Below are 20,995 nucleotides of genomic sequence, written 5' to 3'. Positions count from 1 at the left end.
AGTTGCACAGGAAGCTTGGAACAGAGGTCCTGTTACCTCAGAAACAAAGCTTGACTATAAAATAAGTAGGAGGAAAAAAGGAAAGAAAATGGAGGGGGTGAATAGAAGGAAGGGCAGAAGCACTAGGAAAAAAGGTAAGAGAAGGGGGGAGTGAATGGGATGGGTAAAAAAAAAACCCAAAACATTACTAAGGACAGAGTGGAAAGAGAAAACAAAAGTATATACAAGGGAGAAACTAGAATGGAAGAAAGTACAGAGCTGGTAATCATAATTGTGAATGTGAATGGGGTAAACTCTCCTATAAAATGGAAGCAAATAGCTGAGTGGACTAAAAAACAAAATTTTTCAATATATTTTTTAAAAGAAACACATCTGCCACAGAGAAACATTTACATTGTAAAAGTAAAAATTGGAACAGAATTTATTATGCTTAACTGAAGAAACAACCAGCAGGATGATTTCAGAAAGGCCTAGAGAGTTTTACATGAACTGATGCAAACTGAAGTGAGTAGAGAGAAGAACAACTTACAACAGCAAGATTATGTGATGATCAACTTTGAGGAATTTGGCTCTTTCTAACAATGTGGTGATTCAGAACAATTCCAAGAGACTTGTGATGGAAAGAGCCATCTACATCCAGAAAGAAAACTGTAGGGACTGAATGTGGATCATTCTGTCACCTTTTTGTTGTTTTCTTTCTCATTTTTTTTTGTGATTTTTCTTGTGTAGCATGATAAATGTAGAAATCTGTATAGAAGAGCTATAGATGTTTAAATATTTTGGAATACTTGCTATCTAGGGAAGGAGGTGGAGGGAGGGAGGAGAGAAACATCTGGTACACAAGGTTTTGCAAATGTGAATGCTAAAAACTATCTGCACATATTTTCAAAATCAAAGCTATTATTTTAAAAATACTGATATAACCAACATATTTGAGATCCAATGCATCAATCAAAAACAATAATCATTACATAAAAAAACAAAAGCTGATATGGTATAGTGGATAGAACTGATCTTAGATTGAAAAATGCAGACGTAAGTATTGATTTTAATATATAATGTTTATATAACCATGAGCAAGCCATTTCACTGTTTGGTGTACTCTCCTCAGAACTGTTATTTTTTGCATCGCTCTTTCCAAGAACCTACCTTATACATACCAGGTGCTTATCAAATATTTAATATGATTGAATTTAATAATAGTCCATGTGTTTTTTTTCATCACTATTAAACTTTTTATAAGAATGGATTATGAATGCAATAGGAGTATCCTCAATGGAAATATTTTAAAAGAACAAGTAAGCTTTTGGTGAAGATTTTCTGTAGTAGACCATATCTTCATAGTCTTATGCATTAGTTTTATAGGTTCTGATCAAAATATCTCATAACTATGTCCTAAAGCCATAAAAGATTCCATTTCAAAAAATCAATAAACATTTATTAACTGGATATCATGTTTAATATTATATTGAGTATCATTCACAAATTAGATATAAAGGAGGAACACATATGCTCATCTAAGGTGCTTATCATCATGGAATTTGCTCAGCACAGAATACAAATAAAAGAATGTCCTGTCTATAAATGTGGAAATTCTCCAGATACTCCTATACATGGATGACATTATGAGAATTGCATCAAAGTGCAGATCACTAAAAGATCACTTCCATGAGATCCATGATTATTTGAAAAGGATAAGTAAAACAAGTAAAAAATAAAAAGGATTTAGTAAACAATATGGGAAACAAAGTAAATGAAAAACAAGTATAGCCCAGATGATAACATGCAATTAGATCCTTATTCAGTTAGTTCATCAATGTAGACATATGTTTACATTCACATATAGCAAGGACTCTGCATATGGACCATGAACCAAGCCAAAAATTTAGTGGGAGAAAGAGGATTAAATCTCATTTCAGAAATTAAATAGTCCTTTTAATTATATCAGGCTAATTATTGCCAGAAAATTCCATCTATTAATATCAAAATTATTTAAGTGTTGATTTATATCTGAGAATTATGGAAGCCATGAACTCTAAAGAATTAAAATTCTCAATGGTTTAAATGACAAAGCTGCTTATAAGGAGAATATTACCAATATAACTATTCTAAAAATGGTTATTAAATCATTCAGGATATCATGACTGCCAAAGAAGGTGAACATTCATGTGGTGAGAGTAAGAGATAACAAATTGATCTTTCGTGTATTTTACTTATTAAAAAAATCAAAAGATCTAGGGTATCATTTCTGATGTGTTGAGGTGAGACTTATGAAGAGTTTATTAAAAAGATATGGACAAGAATCACAAGGATGAAAAGGCATGGATATGGTTGTGACCTGAAGCAATGGAGAGAATTCTCACATCAAAGAAATCTCAGTTTCAGTGAAATATCAAAGTCTAAGTCACCAGTCTAAAGTGCCAACAAATGTAATTATAACTCAGGGATTAGGGACCAAGATTTCTGTAGACAAATTGTCAAATAAACCATTAGTACTTTGGACATTTCTTTGTTCTTTGTAGAATCATGGGGAAAAGAAACTTTCAGTGAAAAAGGCAGGGTTTGCTATAAGAAGGAAAAAGAGCTAAAATATTGCTTTCTCCCTTCTTCCTTAAGATTTGCCTTTGGCCACATTCCTCAGTCTAACTATACCTCTACCTCTCCTTATCTGATAAAAGTTTTTAAAAGGAGAAAAAGGTGAACTCTAAAAACTATAACTTGAGTTTTATTTCTCTCAAAATTTTAGAGGGACAGCTCAAAGCAATAGCTAATAAACAATTAGAAAAAGAATTCATCACAGAGCCAGAATTGCAAATAAAATTATCTATTCTCCAATCTTATTCTGATTTCTTCTGTCTCCAATAATTCTGACCATTTCTCATGCCTGTAGTGCATTCTCTTCTCATCTTTGCCTTTTTTCAATTTTTTTTCTTCCAGGTTCATATCAGACACCATCTTTTTCATGAAGCACACCCACTATTTACAGTTATTTTTTTTCTAGCACATAGAAGAACAATCCCAGTTGCTCTTCCATGTAACAATTAGAAGGTGATTTAACTACATATGTTCATTGCCCTCTTTTAAATATATGTTAGCTTATTTGTATCCTTTCAAAAATGTGATACCCACAATTTAACACTGGATTTCTAGATCATAGGAGTGTTGCACCCCTAATTTCTTCAATGTGTAAGGAGTAATTGTATAAAAATAGCTTAAGTAGAAATGACCAGCAGGATGAATACAGAAAGGCTTGGAAAGACTTTTATGAACTAATGCTGAGTGAAATGAGCAGAAACAGGAGATCATTGTACACTTCAACAGCAATACTGTATGAGGATGTATTCTGATGGAAGTGGATATCTTCCACAAAGAGAAGACCTAACTCAGTTCCAATTGATCAATGATGGATAGAGAGCTACACCCAGAAAGAAACAATGGGAAATGAGTGTGAACTGTTTGCATTTTTGTTTTTCTTCCAAGGTTATTTTTACCATCTGAATCCAATTCTTCCTGTACAACAAGACAACTGTTTGGTTCTGCATACATATATCGTATCTACGTATAACATATTTAACATGTATAAGATTGTTTGCCATCCAGGGGAGAGGGTGGAGGGAGGGAAGGGAAAAGTCGGAACAGAGGTGAGTGCAAGGGATAATGTTGTAAAAAATTACCCATGCATATATACTGTCAATAAAAAAAAAGTTATAATTACAAAATGCTCAGGAAAAATAGTTTAAGCAATATACCTAGATTTACAAAAAAACTCAGTAGTTTGAACTAAGTATTAATCTACTCTACCATTAAGCCTCAAGATAAAGACACAACCTTTTTAGGTCTGCTAATTTATGAGCCTAAGCTAAAGCTGTTTGGGAGCCATTTACAAATGTAACAAATTATATAAACTGGTATAAAACAAGATGCAAATTTATACTTAGAGATTAATACTACTTCATAAAGGACAATACTTAGCTTTTTAAAAATGTTATAAGTAACTGATAGAGTAGATAGAGAACAAAACTTAGAGTCAGAAATACTTGACTTTACATTTTCCTTCAGACACTAGCTGTGTGACCCTAGCCTAGTCACTAACCTCTCTGTGGCTTAATTTCCTCATCTATAAAATAGGGATGATAATATCACCTATATCACAAGTTCATTATTAAGATCAAGTGAATTAATATATGTAAAACACTTTGTAAATCTTTAAGCTCTATATAAATGCCAGCTATTATTATTTTCATTATTATTATGCAATGATACATTTGGCCTTCATACTTTCACATTTTATTTATCAATTCCCTAAATATTTATTAAGGGGTTACTATGTTCAAGGTAAAATGCAATAATAAGGATGTAAAATATATAGTACTTTTCTCAGGTTGTTTAAAATCTAGTAAGGGGAAAATGTATTTATAATAGATTCAACATGACAAGTGTTGCAGATTTTTAGCTGCAAATATGTGAAAGCTAAAATTAAGCTACTTACTTAACTACCTTTATGTTCAATCAGTCAAGTTCATGTGACATATATCTAGCTGCCTGGTAGTTTCACCTAGACAGACTCTGAAATAAACAAAGTATCAAAACTTTTTTTGAGGTGGAGGGTGGGGGATTACTTCCTATTGATGTGTATGGGAAATCTTACTAGACCTGGGCACCAAAGGCTGTATATTTCATTTCAAGACAAAGTATATCTGATTTCCTACAGAGAATAAATGATTAAAAGGGCAAGTTTTGTTTTGCCCAATTTCTCTAAAGCTGAAGTGAAAATAATAGCAATATTTTCAAACTGGGTACCCTAAATTTCTCAGAAAGATTTTTTGAGAGTATCATTGGATCAAGTATGTTCTTGGTAAGCTTAAAATTTCAAACAGTCTTATGGTTTAAAGGGCCACTTTTGTAAAAAATAACTTGCTTCTTTTTTCTGGTTTCTGAAATTCTAGAAAAAAATGAACAGTTTAATAATTAATCTCTATCCTAATAGTATATGAGTTTCTTAAAGACATGTACTTAATTTGAAATTACTGGTTTTTATGGAACCATTCATATCATAAATGAAAAAGAAACCTGCTTCATTCTGAAATTGAGAGCAAAATCCTATCTGAGCTTTCTATTACATCTGGGAAGTAACAGAAGTAGAAAGAAACTTATTACTTGGAATGTATGCATACTCTAAAGCAACTCTCCACAATCTTGATTTATGATTTCAATGTGTTATAGTATGGATAAGTAAATGTCAAAAATCTATATGTTATAACAAAACATGTAAATATTTATATAATTCCACTCAGGCTTCTGTTTATTTATGTGAATAAACATATCAAAGACTTTTTAAAATTCAAACTGGTTTGAGAATGGAGTATCTAAAATAGGACTTCTTAAAGTTAGGGTCTGTCAATTTAAAAAAAATTGATAACTATTTTAATATAATTTGTTCTTTAACCTTTGTCAATCGTATATATTTATTTGGTGCATTTTAAAACATTCTTTTGGAAAAAGATCCATGGGCTTTATAAGATGGCCAAAGGAGTCTATGGCAAAAAGGGGGGGTGGTGGAAATCCCTGGATTACAAGCATATCTCTTGCCAATTGTAAAATAGTTTAATTACCAACATCAGATTTTATCTTGACTTCTTTTTTCATATCTGAGAAAAACAGTAAAGATGTTCTTTTCTCAAACAGAAGACAGCTCCCAAATTTCACTTTCTGAAACTATTAGTATTTTAAAAAATCATAAATATGGGAGAGTGACTTGAGAGTCCCCCCTTTGTAATGAACACAGGAAAAATGCAGTCATTTCAATTCTAAGTAATTTGCCATTGAACTGTTGAAATTTCAGATTACTATTGATTCAAAATTCATTTATGCCAACCAAGCCTTAATAGCAAAATGCAGGAGTGAATTGATGTGTTTAACACTTCCATCCTGCTTACCTTGGGAACTCAGTCTTGAACAATGAAGAAATGTGGCCCCCAAAATGGGCCACATTATATTGAGATTTACTTAGTACAAATAAAATCACATTAAAGTCTGTTCATATGGTTAAATTAAAACCTCTGCTTTGTAATGTTGGGAGGGTTTTTTTTAAATTGAATTTAGATACCTATTTTCTTTCCTATAATATGGTACATTTAAGTAAAAACAATAGTGGTCAGTGAAATGCCTTTCTGAGGAACCAAATATAAGTACTTTGATGTTTCATTGGAGAACTGCCATAATCTTATGACAGTTATACTATAAGTTATGGGTAAGGAGACAGGACAGTGCATTAGATTAATACTTTGCCTTTTTAATCTATTAATCTACCACCTTTGGGACATGATTTTAAATCCACTCCAGACCAAAGTGACTGAAAATCATTCTGGTCTGACAGCTTTAAAAGATCACAAGTGAAATGTGTTAAGAAGGTCTCAACCCATTTGATACTGAACAGGAACAGTTATCTGAAAATTTACCCACCTCAGCCCTGATGTTTTCACATTCTCACCATTGAAAGGTCCCCAAATGGGTGTTCATGTTCTAGGAGGAGAATGTACTTGTGTGGCTAAAGTTAAGGGAATCAAGTTATATGTTTTAACAGACCTGTGAAGGATACATTTATTACTGATATATTTAAAATATTATACTAATAATAGCAAAAAATTCTCCTGACAATAAATCTAGTTCATTTACTGCACTTAAGAGATAGCAAAAAGAGAGATCTATTGTCTATTTCAGGTTGAATCTCACCAGATTGTTCTGTCTCCATCTATTTCTATATGTCTCTGTCTTTATCTCTGCCTGTTTCTGTCACTTCCTATCTCTCTGTCTCTGTCTGTCTGTCTCCCTTTGTCTTTCTCACTGTGTCTCTCTGTGTTTCTGTCATTTTCTCTGTGTCTCTATTTGCCTGTCTACGTGTCACAGCCTGCCTCTCTCTCTCTCTCTCCTCTCTCTCTCTCTCTCTCTCTCTCTCTCTCTCTCTCTCTCTCTCTCTCTCTCTCTCTCTCCTCTCATGAGTAGAGTCCAGGATTCTGGACTGCTCTATCTAAACTAATCACAAAACTATGGCTGTAGAACTAAATGTTTTGATATAGAAGAATTTGTTGTGGCAGAGATGAATAGTGTGTCTCTGGGATGGATATGTAGAAAATATTCCAAAGTGTTATATTAAGTCGGTAATAGCTACATCCTTGACAAAAGATTCTGAGCTCTTCTTTATTGCCTTAGGCACAGAGGTTGTGGAGTGTTGAGAGTCACTAGCAGATGTAGGAACTATATAGCAATATATGAACTTTCTTGATAGAATTTAATATTCCCTTGTCCTACCTGGAAACATCTTGAGAAGATATAGAAAGCACCTACTCTCAACACCAATACATAATCATTTAAAAGGCTAATTAATATTGGACTACTTGATCCCAATTTTCTAGAATGCACAATTTTTAGAATTACATGGTACATTAAGAATATCTTTACTTTTATTCATTGTTCTCCAATATTAATGATGAGAGAGAAGGATGAATACTGGGGAAGAAATTTTTTTATAATACACAAGACAACCAAAAGTGTGATTGTATCATTGATCATAATAGAAAATATTGATGTAGTTTAAAAGATTAAGTTGAACAGGAACTTATATACCTCTCATAATTATTTCAAGCTTTGATCAGCAAATCTTGTGTTGATTTGCAAAATCCAGTAGTCCCCTCTTCTTTCCTCCCTCCTTATCCTCCTCCCCGTCCACTCTATGAAATGCCATAGCTTTGATTCATTTCATTTTGGATATATTCCTAATTAGTTTGTTTCTTTCATTAGATGGGAATCTCTCAGCCCTCTCTTCTTCATTTAATGAGTGCTTCCATATGTTGAATCAGAGGCAAAGAACCAAAGAAAAACAGCTGGACAATGAATGCACCAAGAATTAAAAATGAATAGTGTTGAACACAATATCATAATTTTCATGCTATCTTTACAGCTATTATTTGCATGGTATTTTTTTTTTCATCTAGAAATGATTAAGTAGTTTTTCTACAACTTGCAGAGAAATCCAATTATCATTCTTTAACTATTCTTTTTATTTATTTTTCTGTGGTTGTCACATTCCTTCTACTTAGCACTAATCTCTTACCTAAATGCTGGCTTACAGCTGTCCCTAACATTTATAAGACTGCAATTGCATTTTTCCATTTTATAGATGACCTTTGCTATGAAACTGATTCTCTAGTCCTACAAATTGCTTAGTGCACAGGATACAACCCAACTGTCCACAACATTGACCTATATAGCAATATTGATGGTGACATGCCATCTTATCTCTTAAGAAGTCCATCTTCTAATGAGATTTTACATGACAATCAGGAGAGGTTTTCCTTTTTAGTTAAGAAAGAGGAAGTCTTCATTCTCCTCATTACACTTCTCTGTACTGTATTTATGAAAGTATGTATTTGACAACACAAGACAGGGAAACCCTAAAAGCAAATAAATAAAACAAACAAATAAACAAAAATACTCTTTGGCTTTTGTTCCTGGGAATGCCCCAGCATTTAAGGAAGCTAGCAAAGGCATTTGTCTCTTACTTCTGTCTACAATGTTTCCTTTGTAATAAATATCCTGTATGTTACAGTTATAGTCAGCCAACCTGAAAGTTACTTTCTTATAATATGAAAATGAGACAGAGACTATACTACAGGTACATATATTTAACCCAATGAAATTTTCAGAATTGTCTCTACTTTGACATTTATTTGCTGAAGTACTTTCAATCCCTACAACTTTGACTAAAATCCTTCATATCAATATGTTAACTCTCCCAGTTATTTTCAGCTAATTCCTTATCTCTGGTTTGAGCATTAAAAGTTCTGTGATTCTTTTAAACAAAATTGATAAAATATACAAAGTAGCCTCTCCTTGCCTCCACTTATCATATTCACTTCCCAACCTTTGCATTCTGGTTTCCTAACTCATTAATCAATTGAAACTGCTCTTTGCAAAGTTACCAATGATTTTTTAATTGCAAATTTCCCTTTATACAGTACTTCATAATCTCTTTTATGTCATAGATAATTTCAGCTACCTAGTGAAATCTACCCTTCTCCAAATATTTTAAGTTAATTTAATAAAAATACTGATGGCATGATTGTTCACTCACAACTGACTCTTTGGGAGTCCTTTTGGGCAAAGGTGGTGGAGTGATTTGCAATTTCCTTCTTCACCCACATTTTATAGATGAAGAAACTGAGGCAAAGAGGTTTAAATGACTTGTGTAGGTACATACAACTAGCATCTGATGTCAAATTTGAATTCATGTCTTTCTGTCTCCAAGTCCAGAGTTCTATCCATTTCATTACCTAGCTGTCCAACAATAAAATACATGATATAATAAAGAAAACCAAGTTTATAGAAATAGTTATTAATACAGAAAAAAGTTTACTCTACATTCTTTCTGTTGGTAACTTCATCAGTTCCCACAGGTCTAATTATCATTTCTGTACATATGACTCATAGATTTATATATACAGCCCTGGTCTTTCTCCTGAGTATCAGTCTCTCATTACCAATTTCCAGTTAAGTGATTCAAACTAGATTTTTCTGAGATCTCTCAAACTCAACATTATTAAAACATAAAATATATTAATTAATTACATGGAACATAGAACATAAATATATAATAAAATATTAAATATGTTAAGTATAAAATATATTTTTCTTTTTATAAATCTACCTCTTTGTTAAACTTCCTAATCAGTCTCCCTTGTTCACAACCTCAGAATTGTCTTTACTCTTTTTCACTCCACATATTCACTTAATTGCCAGATCTTGTCATTTCTGCCTCCTAAACATTTCTCAGAAATGACCTCTTCTATTTATTCATATTCACCTTAGTTCAAATCCTTATTACATTTTGCCTCGACTATAATAATACCCACCCCAGTTAATCTTATTGCCTCCAGCCTCTCTCCCAATTCCTGTACTCTTATCCATTGTCCACATTGCTTCCAAAATAATTTTCCTTTAGCACAGATTTGAGCATGGCATTCTCCAACTCAGTACTCCAGTTATTCCATATTGCTTCTAAGATAAAATATGAACTTCTCTCTCTTTTTTAAAGCTCTTATTTTTTTGTTCTTTCCTTTCCTTTTTCTAGATGACTCTATTACCTTATATTACCCCTCAAATTTCTATTTTTCTAAGACAACTTAATGGACTTAGTATCCATTCTCATAGTGCCTACTCCCTAGTCCTAGCCATGTCTTCTTTTACAGAATCATGATTATGTTGTTGGTTCTTGTGTTCCTCCCTCAAGAAAGAGTCACAACATCCCTGGATTGAATTTCTTTTTCAAGTTATCCCACCCTCAGGTCTCAAGAAGCTGTGAGACCAAGGAGTCTATGGGGAGAGGAACTGGGTACTTTATGGAGATGGGGGGGGAAATAATATGCAGTTCATTTGTCTCTTATGTGTGTGAGTCCGAATATAACAATGGTGAGTAAACAAAACATGGTAAAAGAGAATTTTTCAATATTGTTCTTGACTGGCAAGATCTTGGTATACGAAAATAATGTAAAGATAAAAACCAAAAAAAACAGTTTAGCCATGTAATAATAAGACTAATTACTGCAATTTATACGAAGTACTTACTATTTATATCTAATTACCATCCAATCTAATAATGATTATGCATATCATTAAATGAGTCAGATTAACTTTTTTGTTTTATTTTATGAAAACATTTAGCTCTAAAATTCATACATAGTCTGCACCATGCTATTTATGTAATACATTGTTTGTTCACAATTTTCAATATCTAGAGATAATTTTCTTCACCCAAGAACCCGAGAACACTCTTCTTTCTTGTTAGTTTCCAAATATAATTGCATGTTTTGCTGCTCAAATTCACACATCCACAACAACCTGCACCTCATCTATTTCAGCTTCCCTTGAATGATGCTCAGACTCTCTTTGGCAAATTCATCTTTTTTCAGAGTCATTTCTGCCTGAAGAAATTTCCCAAATCAGCTACTGCCCCACATTGTAACAATTGTAATACTGATTTGCCTCTGCCCAACTAATCTATTTCTTACTCATATCCACAACAGTTCCTTTGTCATAGATTAAATCATCCTTCTTGATGACCCTATCTTTCCAAATAGCTACATTTTTCTCCCCCAATACATATACATACATCTATTAATCAATTAAGAAATCAGCATTTCTAGAACTCATTTTTGCATCTGTTTTTGTTTTTGTTTTAACCACAAAGAGGGGCCATAGTATAATACAAGTTAATACATGGTATACAACTAAGATCAAGTATCTATTTGTGTTAATAGGTTCCTCACTAGTAGTTATCTTCATGAATAAAAAATGTAACTAAACATAGTCAATATAGATGTGCTGTATTAACTTCAAATATAAAATTAACCTTTCAAAAGTAGGTATTTTAGTAGGGATTATTCATAAATGCCTCAATTCACTAACGGTTGTTCTTCAGAATTGTAATTTCATCTTAAATATTTTGAAGAATTGTTTTAATCTTATAACTATTAAATTCATTAATAATTATTAAAATATTGTTTACACAGGAGAACAACATATCATCTATATGAAATAATGCTACTTTTAATAACCACATTCTAAGACTGACCAAGAAATTAACATTTTCCTTTAAAAATGAGTTTTCTCCTCCCAAGAAGTTGTATTTTTAGTACACTATAAAATTACACAGTAATATATATCAATATAATTTTTATTTATGATAAAGCAATCATGTTTAAGAAATGTATCATCTTTTATCTTCAACATACTAAAAAAACTGGCAAGAGGAGATACTCCCAGATAAATGGATTATAGCCCATATCAGTAACTCCGTCCATCAAGGCTGCAGGAGCTGACTGGCATTAATGAACAAAATCCATTAAGTCTCTTCTCCAGCTGGAGAACAGAGGAAGGCTCTTGCCTCTTCTCATTGGCTTCTCCAAGAAGGTCTGCTCCTGCCAGATTCAGCTCTCATCTGCTGAGTGGAAGCAATGGATCTGTCATGCTTCTGCTGCTGGGAGCAAAAATAAAGACTTTTTCTTCTTTTTATGACATCAATTTTTCAGGAAGAAAATTCTGGCTAAATGACTTATTTTCATTTACCAAAGAACTCAAGGCAAGAAAAAAAAGTATTGGATTCAATCCTATCAACAGCTATTGAACATTTGCTGGAATATTACCTCTCTCCTGTTGATGAAGATAAATATAAGATGTGGATCTTGCCTGCAAGGAGCTTCTTCTAGACTAGATGAATATACAGATTGAGGTATATGGAACAATTTGAAAGAAATTCAGGACACAATGAGGTGAAATGCTTATGCATAATTCTTTCTACAATATCAATGATTTTAAAATTTCCCTTCTCAAACTACATTGTGGTATGAAGGAATCCCTGGGTTTATAGAGAATTTAAGGAGCAAATAGCAAATTCTGAAATTCTATTAATCTATGAAAATTTAAATGGCTCCCACAGTGAACACAGTTTCTATAATCTTTGCTCATTTGGTAGTTTCAGTCATGTCCGACTCTTCATGACCCCATTTAGGATTTTCTTGGTTAAAATATTGGAGTAGTTCTCCAACTCATTTTATAGATGAGAAAACTGAGGCAAATAAGGTGAAGTTATTTGCCCAGAATCACACAGTTGAGACCAGATGTAAACTCACGAACATGAGTTTAAACATTATGAAGATGACGTCTAAGTAGAGGGGATACCCTCCTAATTAAATTAAAGAAATATTAAAGTAAGTCTCTTAATAAATATGTATACAGTATTTGTGACTTCCCAGGGAGTAGATGAATCTGAATATACATTTGAAGGAATATTAATAGTAAATCCATCTCTATTCTATAGCATAAATGGATGAGTATTCTGAATATCAGATATTGTGTGTTTATGTGCACTGTAGCTTTGATTTTCTTTATCTACATAATAAGCACAGTAGTATTTCAACCCTTTCCCTCAAAGTAGCAACTCACTAGGACAACACCTGCAGAATTACTGAAGATAATAATTGTAAGTTATTTCTGGTGAGTTCTATTTCCTGACCAGGTGAAAAAACTTTCCAACGTACACTATTTTGGTTCTTCAGCATGAGTAGTGCCATTAAGAATACTATCAGACTTTTCATCCCCTGGAGACTTCCTGGAATCTGAGGGGTCTGTGAAGAAAGCAGGATCTTCAGAAAAGGTAGCTTTTCTCTTCATCTATTGCCTGCTGTTCAGAATTGGCCTTATCAATATCAAACTAATTCGTTTCCTTTGTGGAATCATTTAAGAAGTATTGAGAAGGACCTCTATCCAAAAATATCTATCTATTTTCACTACTAGGGACAAACTTCTTTGAGTTTTAAAGGTTTTAGATTTTGTAAAAGTCCCAAATTAAGATTAAAATAATAATGGCCATGGCAAAACAATCATGTTTTATAACTACCACCTTAGTCAAAGGATCCAGGTTCTATACTATTAGGAAACAATTACTGGGAATACAATCCTGGGAAGAGTAGAAGGGCACGGGAAGAAGAATAAGGGAAACCAAAACAATGTCCTACTACTATTTAGATTGCCCTTCTTTATTTTTCCTTCTGTCCTTTCTTATGAAAAACTTCTTGAGAGATGTTAGGCATATATATATATATATATATATATAAAACAGTGATCCTTTCTCCCCCACTACTGAACTGAACTATACTAGTAATAATAAATAGCATTTCTATAGACTTAAGATTTGCAAAATGTTTGCTGTGTAACTATATAATATTTACCTTCCTTTGAAAAAAAATATTAATCCAGCTGAGCTTTTAGTCAACTACTCCTTCAACTAGCATGTGACCTCTTTTAGTCTAAGGGAATTCCTGAATTCAAAGCCCAGAATCTAGGGAAGTAAGTCTGTCCAGAGGGAGCCTTGGGAAAAATTGTGAAGAGCCATGCATTCTCATCAAATGCCTTTTAATAGTGTCATTACCCCTCCAAGTTCTTTGTACCAGGCTAAGCCTACTTTCTCTGTCATCTATTATGCTCCTCCCATTGAGATGTGTCTTTTATGTATCTTATTACTTTAGGACTCAAACTGTCAACTGTCAACTGCTAATGGGAAAAGGAGAATCTACCTTTTCACTTCCAGGAAAGTAATATGCCACTGGAACAAGAGCTTTCTGGAGATGATGCCCTGGGATTTCTAAATCTATGAATGATACTGACTGGGATAAAATTAGGCCATGCTCTTCTTCAGAGATACTATTTTGGTAAGTAGGGACTTTCATACCCCATAAAATTTCATATATTTAGAGCTTAACTTCAGTTCTATGCCAAGTCTAGAGTAGCATTATTATGGACCTTTAACACAAGCCCTTTCCCTCAAAGTAGCAAACCCATCATATAAATCTTAAGAGAAAAATAAATCTATCTTCAATGGAATTATTTTACTAACAGTACAGTTTATAACCACTAAGCATTTCTTTTCATACCTGATCAGTAGCCATAGTTATTTTCCTGTAAAAAAATTAATGCCTAAAACTAAGCTGAGAAGAAAAAAATGCTAACTTGTGATTCATAGTATATTCCTGTCTTCAAATATTATGTCAAGTCATGTACAGTTTAATTCATTGTTAAAACAAAATACCAACAAGTATGTTAAATGCATGTTGACCTATAATTCATAGGATAGCAGTGCCTTCTTGTTGAAATATGTCATGCTAAATAAAGCAACAGTGAGAACTTTATGGCAAATAGATTGCATGTAACCATCACAGAGTTCCTTCTAATCACATGACAAAATACTGCAAGTGTATTTGGAAGTACAAATGGCATGTTTATTGGAAGAAAATGATCTGTATTTTCATTAAATATTTTATTGGAAGTTCATCAATTAATATATAAGCTCTCTGAGATCTCTTCAAAAAGAAAATAAATATCATCATACACTGAAAAATAACATCAATTTTAGGTCACACTAAGTATTTATATAAGCCAGATTTTAGAGGAAATTTAATTCTTGATTTAAAATCCTTCAAAATGTTTTGTTGCTTATTTTGTGAACTGAAATTGAATAATAGACCAAATAATGGTAGAAAACTGACTATAGAAGAAAAGAATTTTGTTATTGACTACTACTTGACATCCCAGAGACAAATCTATCATGAATAAATAACCAGAGGCTGAACTCACAATTTCCTTCATATTTTATTGCTTGTTGGGAGTCTTCCCTAATGGTTTTGTTTTACTTTGAGTTAAGGTATTTTGAGTAGGGTAAATCTTTGATAGGCCCTTCATCACCCATTCCTTCATTTTAGGGAAAGTAAAGCACAACATGAAGTTTTTATTTGTGCAAATTACCATTATTGTTGATATAGTTTTAAAATATTCATTAGAAGTTTTTCTAGGAAGGTTTACAGTCTTATAATAATACTAACAATATAGTAGTTATAAAGTTTTTAATATGTGCCAAGTACTGTGCTAAGCACTTAACATTTATTAACTCATTTCCTCTAAACAATCCTGCAAGGTACGTGTTATTATTATCTCTATTTTACATATGTGGAAACTGAGGCAAAGGTTAAATGAATTGCTTAGGGTCATAACAGCTAATAAGAATCCAAGAACTCAAGATTTCTTGACTCCAGACACAGAGCATTATCTTTTTTTTTTTTTACAATTCATTTTTTATTATTTTTTATAATTATAACATTTTTGACAGTACATATGCATAGGTAATTTTTTTACAACATTATCTCTTGCACTCCCTTCTGTTCTGAATTTTCCCCCTCCTTCCCTCTACCCCCTCCCATAGATGGCAGACATTCCCATACATATTAAATATCTTATAGTATATCCTAGGTACAATATATATATATATATATATATATATATATATATATATGCAGAACCGAATTTTGTTGTTGTTGTTGCAAAGGAAGAATTGTATTCGGAAGCTAAAAATAATCTGGGAAGAAAAACAAAAAAAAATGCTCACAGTTTACACTCATTTCCCAGTATTCCTTTTCTGGATGTAGCTGATTCTGTCCATCATTGATCAATTGGAATTAGATTAGCTCTTCTCTATGTTGAAGATATCCACTTCCATCAGAATACATCCTCATAACAGTATCATTGTTGAAATGTATAATGATCTCCTAGTTCTGCTCGTTTCACTCAGCATCAGTTGATGTCTCTCCAAGCCTCTCTGTATTCCTCCTGTTGGTCATTTCTTACAGAACAATAATATTCCATAACATTCATATACCATAATTTACCCAACCATTCTCCAATTTATGGGCATCTATTCATTTTCCAGTTTCTAGCCACTATGAAAAGGGCTGCCACAAACATTTTGGCACATACAGGTCCCTTTCCCTTCTTTAGTATTTCCTTGGGATATAAGCCAAATAATAGCACTGCTTGGTCAAAGGGTATGCACATTTTGATAACTTTTTGGGCATAATTCCAGATTGCTCTCCAGAATGGTTGGATTCTTTCACAACTCTACCAACAATGCATCAGTGTCCCAGTTTTCCCACAGCCCCTCCAACATTCATCGTTATTTGTTCCTGTCATCTTAGCCAATCTGACAGGTGTGTAATGATATCTCAGAGTTGTCTTAATTTGCATTTCTCTGATCAATAGTGATTTGGAACACTCTTTCATATGAGTGGAAATAGTTTTAATTTCATCATCTGAAAATTGTCTGTTCATATCCTTTGACCATTTATCAGTTGGAGAATGGCTTGATTTCTTATAAATTAAAGTCAATTCTCTGTATATTTTGGAGATAAGGCCTTTATCAGAACCTTTAACTGTAAAAATGTTTTCCCAATTTGTTACTTCCCTTCTAATCTTGTTTGCATTAGTTTTGTTTGTGCAGAAACTTTTTAATTTGGTGTAATCAAAATTTTCTATTTTGTGATCAATAATGGTCACAAATCCCTTCCTCCTCCACAAGTCCAAGAGGTAAACTATCCCATGTTTCTCCAATTTATTTATGATTTCATTCTTTATGCCTAAATCTTGGACCCATTTTGATCTTATCTTAGTATTTGGTGTTAAATGTGGGTCCATGCCTAGTTTCTGCCATACTAATTTCCAGTTTTCCCAGTAGTTTTTGTCAATTAATGAATTCTTATCCCAAAAGTTGGGATCTTTGAGTTTATCAAACACTACATAGAACATTATCTACTGAGCCACTTGGCAGCTTTTGTATAATACTGACATAGTATATGTCAATACATATTATACAGAAACTGCCAGTTGGCTCAGTAGATATATATTATATAAATATATAATGTGTATGCATATGCATACAGACATATAGACAGAAGAAATGGAAGAGGTCTCTTAGTATGCTACTTTGGTGTCCAAAATCAAGAGATCTACAAGTTTCCCAGATCCTATCTGGAGAATCAATAGAAGGACATGGACAAGAATCATGTCAGCTCATAAATGCCAAAAGATTCATAATTTTTCATGGTAGCAAAGAATTGAAACAGAGTAGATACCCATTGTTTGGCAAATACTTAAAGAAAATTTTAGTACACAAATGTAATGGAATCCTGCTGATAAAAAATAATTTAAAAATGTAAAAATAAAGATGAATATAGAGAAGCATAAAAAGACTTTGAAAAACTGATCCAAAGTTAAGTAAGCAGAATAAGAAAAATAACATACACAATGACTTCAACAATGCAAATGGAAAGAATCAAAACCACAAAATAATAGAAAATGAAAGGTGCAAAATTAAAAAAGAATAAACTTGGCTCCATAGGAAAAAAAACAATAATAATACACCTTAACTCACTCATTTGAATGGGTGTGGAATACTTCGTGTATTATCAGAGGTTTTTCTTGTTTTTGTTTTTTGTTTTTTTTTTCTTTTTTGACGCATTGATCAGTTTTGCTGATTTTTCCTCTTCATCTTTTTTCTTTTTTAAAAAAAGTATTATAATAGAAAGATCTGTGGAAGGGGTAGAGATACAGGGGAAATTTAGGTCAAAGTAAAAATAAGGCATAAATAAAATTTATTATAAAATAAATAATGTTTTAAAAAGAGTTATGAATGAGTTTTCATCTGCATAATTCGCAAGAATATCCATATTGATGAGATCACAAATTCACCTAACTATCCCTCAAGCAAAGTGTATGTACAAAGTGTGCTATCTATGTGTGTGTGTTTTCCAAAACATATTTCTATATATTACATTATTTACTTTTAAGGATCAGTTGACTTTTCACTCGAATAATTCACTCATAAAGAAATATATCATGAATAAGTTCCTAAGGCTAAATTCAAATCTTCCATATTTTATTGATTTATAGCAGGGAGATATATTCAGTGGGTTTTGTTGGTTTTGTTGTTTATTGGTTTTTTATTTTATTTATTTATTTATTTTTGATGTGCAGGTTCCTTTTGTAAGGCGGGAAAGAAGAAATGGAAGAATGCCTCTCTCTGTTTATGTATGAATGTATGTGCACACATAATTGTTCATATTGTTCCTCTGCAAGTATTAATCTGTGATACCAGCCATCTTTGGAACAGGCAAGCAAAAAACAGAAGCAAAATCCAAGAAAAATATATAAAGTGGCATAATATTAAATAATAATAAATACTGTTCTATTTTTTTTAAGACTGGACAAGTGAGGGAATTGTATGACTGTAACAAAAATAAATATTTTCAATAGTAATAAACCAAGCAGAATCACTGTTCTTAATAGGACAGAAACAAAACATGCAACAATGGGTTAACCAATACTTGTAGAATCTAAAAAAAGTCTACTTCAGTGCACAAAATTAAAGATGAAATATAGTCTTGATCTCCAATATTTTTGAGGGTTTGAAAGAAAAAATGTTTTTAAAAAAATATGGTGAATATATTACCCACTAATATAAATGCATTAATGTAGAAGAAACTTCCTGCCTTTAAGGTATTTAAAGTAGAGTTGATGATAGCCTAGCATTATTCATTACATCAAATGGAGATGCCTTTAAATTTATATTAAATTCAATTTAAATGCCATCAAAACCATGGTTGACAAAGTACTGACAGATGAATATTTTAGTATGATTCAATAGCAGTAAACTTTATTTTCTTACCTTGAGGCAAGGTGATAGATTTTTTATATGCAGTAGGGTTGCATAGGGTTTGTAGTAACATAGCTTATGATTTTCATAAAGTAAAATTTTATCTTTAAAATGTTTAAAGCCACTTATAAGTCTTGAGTTCTGAAAAAAATGTCTCCAGGGTTGTTTTGGCTTTGCTCATTAGTTCACACTATAAAACCTAATAGCTCACCCATATCATTCTATAAAATATTTTCTACTTTGGAATTAACAAATAATAAAAATAACATCAAAGGATTAATTTATACTATTAATCTCCTAAACTACACAGCTCAAATCCTCTTTTTGAAATACTAGGCATTAGAGAGAGAAGAATAAATAGTACCTACTTATTAAACAGAAGTCTTAATTTTTTGTGTTTCATAGGCTCCTTTTACACCTATGGACATGTACTCATAATGTTTTTAAGCATTATTTTTATTGCTTTTAATGAAATTAAATACATAAAATTCAAAAAAAAATCAACTCAAGACAATTCTATTGAAATCTTTATCAAAATTCATTGTTTTTTTTTCTTTTAAAGTTCATTGACTGAGGTTAAGAATTCTTATGTTCAATGAATGAATGAAATTTTCCTCCTAACTTCCTTACAGGAAACAATACTCATTGTTCAGACAATATATTAGTGTGACTTCTGGAACAAAAATTTGGTTCATCTCTTCAAAAGTGGTTCAGTCAAACTGTTCCTTTGAAGCATGATCCTAACTGGTGCAGGAATAGCAGAATTGTCATAATTTGGGCTATGCCTCTATTTCAAGCATTGGCACAGATTCCATTTCTTTCTAAGTTTATCAATTCAAGTTTTAGAAATAATTTAAAAAATTTAAATTTTAAAAATCTCTTTCCTGATTCATAGTTAATGTTAGATACAGAAGAAAAGAATCCTTCTACCCTGGCCAGATATATGAGGAAAAGATTCTCTGTTCCAGGGGTAAAAGCTGCTAACAAGTGAGTTCAGGAACCACCATGGAAGGTGTAGATCTAGGAAAAGAAGAGACAAGAAAAAATGAACAAAGTTTATAAATATTATCTTTTTTTTAAGGAGTTGTATTGTTCTTTGGATTCCTCCCCCTCATTTTACCAGTTATATTTTTCAAGAAGTTACTTTCTTTTTTCTATTGCACCAAATATATTTTTTAAGAAATTGTTTTCTTTGGTCAATTTCTGTGTTTCTGTTTCCAAACCTTCCTTCAAAGCTCATTTCCTTTTCCTATATTTCTTCTAACTTTTTTTAAAGATCCCTTTTAACAAAATTCTTCCAAGAGAGCCTTTTGAATTGAGGACCAGTGCATACCCCCTTTTGAGGTTTCATCTGCAGGCATTTTGTCTTTAGTATCTTCAGAGTTTGAGTTCTGTTCTTCCCTGTCTCCATAATAGTTATGAGCTCTTTTTTTTTTTTTTTTTTTTTTTTTTTGCTCATTTTCAAAGTTCAAGATCTGCTCCTAGGGCACAGGGGAATTTGTCCCCAACTTCTTCCATAGGGAGATAGGGGCTTCACACTAGCTGGAGTCAATGCTGAAGGCTTTTCTCCTTCACTGGGTGGTCCTAGCCAAATCCTGCCTGTAATGCTAAGGTTCAAGGGCTTACTATTTGCCTTTTGTAGTTGTTTTGGAGGTCTCCCAGTTAGTCTGATGATTCATTGGCCTTCTAAACCAGGAAAGAATAGTCAACATTGCTGTGTCTTGGTTTAGAAACACATTAGATTCCCCACATGGGGCCTCTCTGCTCTGGGTCTCCTGAGGCCAAGCTGCACTGGACCATGTCCCCTGTTACCCAATTGAAACACTTTTCTTGAAGTCCTTCCAGCATATCTTATACTGGAAATTTGTTACACTCCAAATATTTGTGGGCTCTGTCATTTCAAAATTT

General features: G+C 32.4%; 1 long non-coding RNA gene across 1 annotated transcript; it reads left to right on the top strand.

Moving 5' to 3' along the window:
* Positions 1 to 13,114: 13,114 nt before the first annotated feature.
* LOC141554254 (uncharacterized) lies at positions 13,115 to 18,640 on the top strand. Its single transcript, XR_012485806.1, has 3 exons — positions 13,115 to 13,207; positions 14,079 to 14,261; positions 18,409 to 18,640. It is a non-coding gene; the product is annotated as an uncharacterized LOC141554254 (long non-coding RNA).
* Positions 18,641 to 20,995: the final 2,355 nt, after the last annotated feature.

This window comes from Sminthopsis crassicaudata, chromosome 1 (genome assembly GCF_048593235.1).
Source record: "Sminthopsis crassicaudata isolate SCR6 chromosome 1, ASM4859323v1, whole genome shotgun sequence".
NCBI lineage: Eukaryota > Metazoa > Chordata > Mammalia > Dasyuromorphia > Dasyuridae > Sminthopsis > Sminthopsis crassicaudata.
This window is presented reverse-complemented; position numbering and strand designations above follow the sequence as displayed.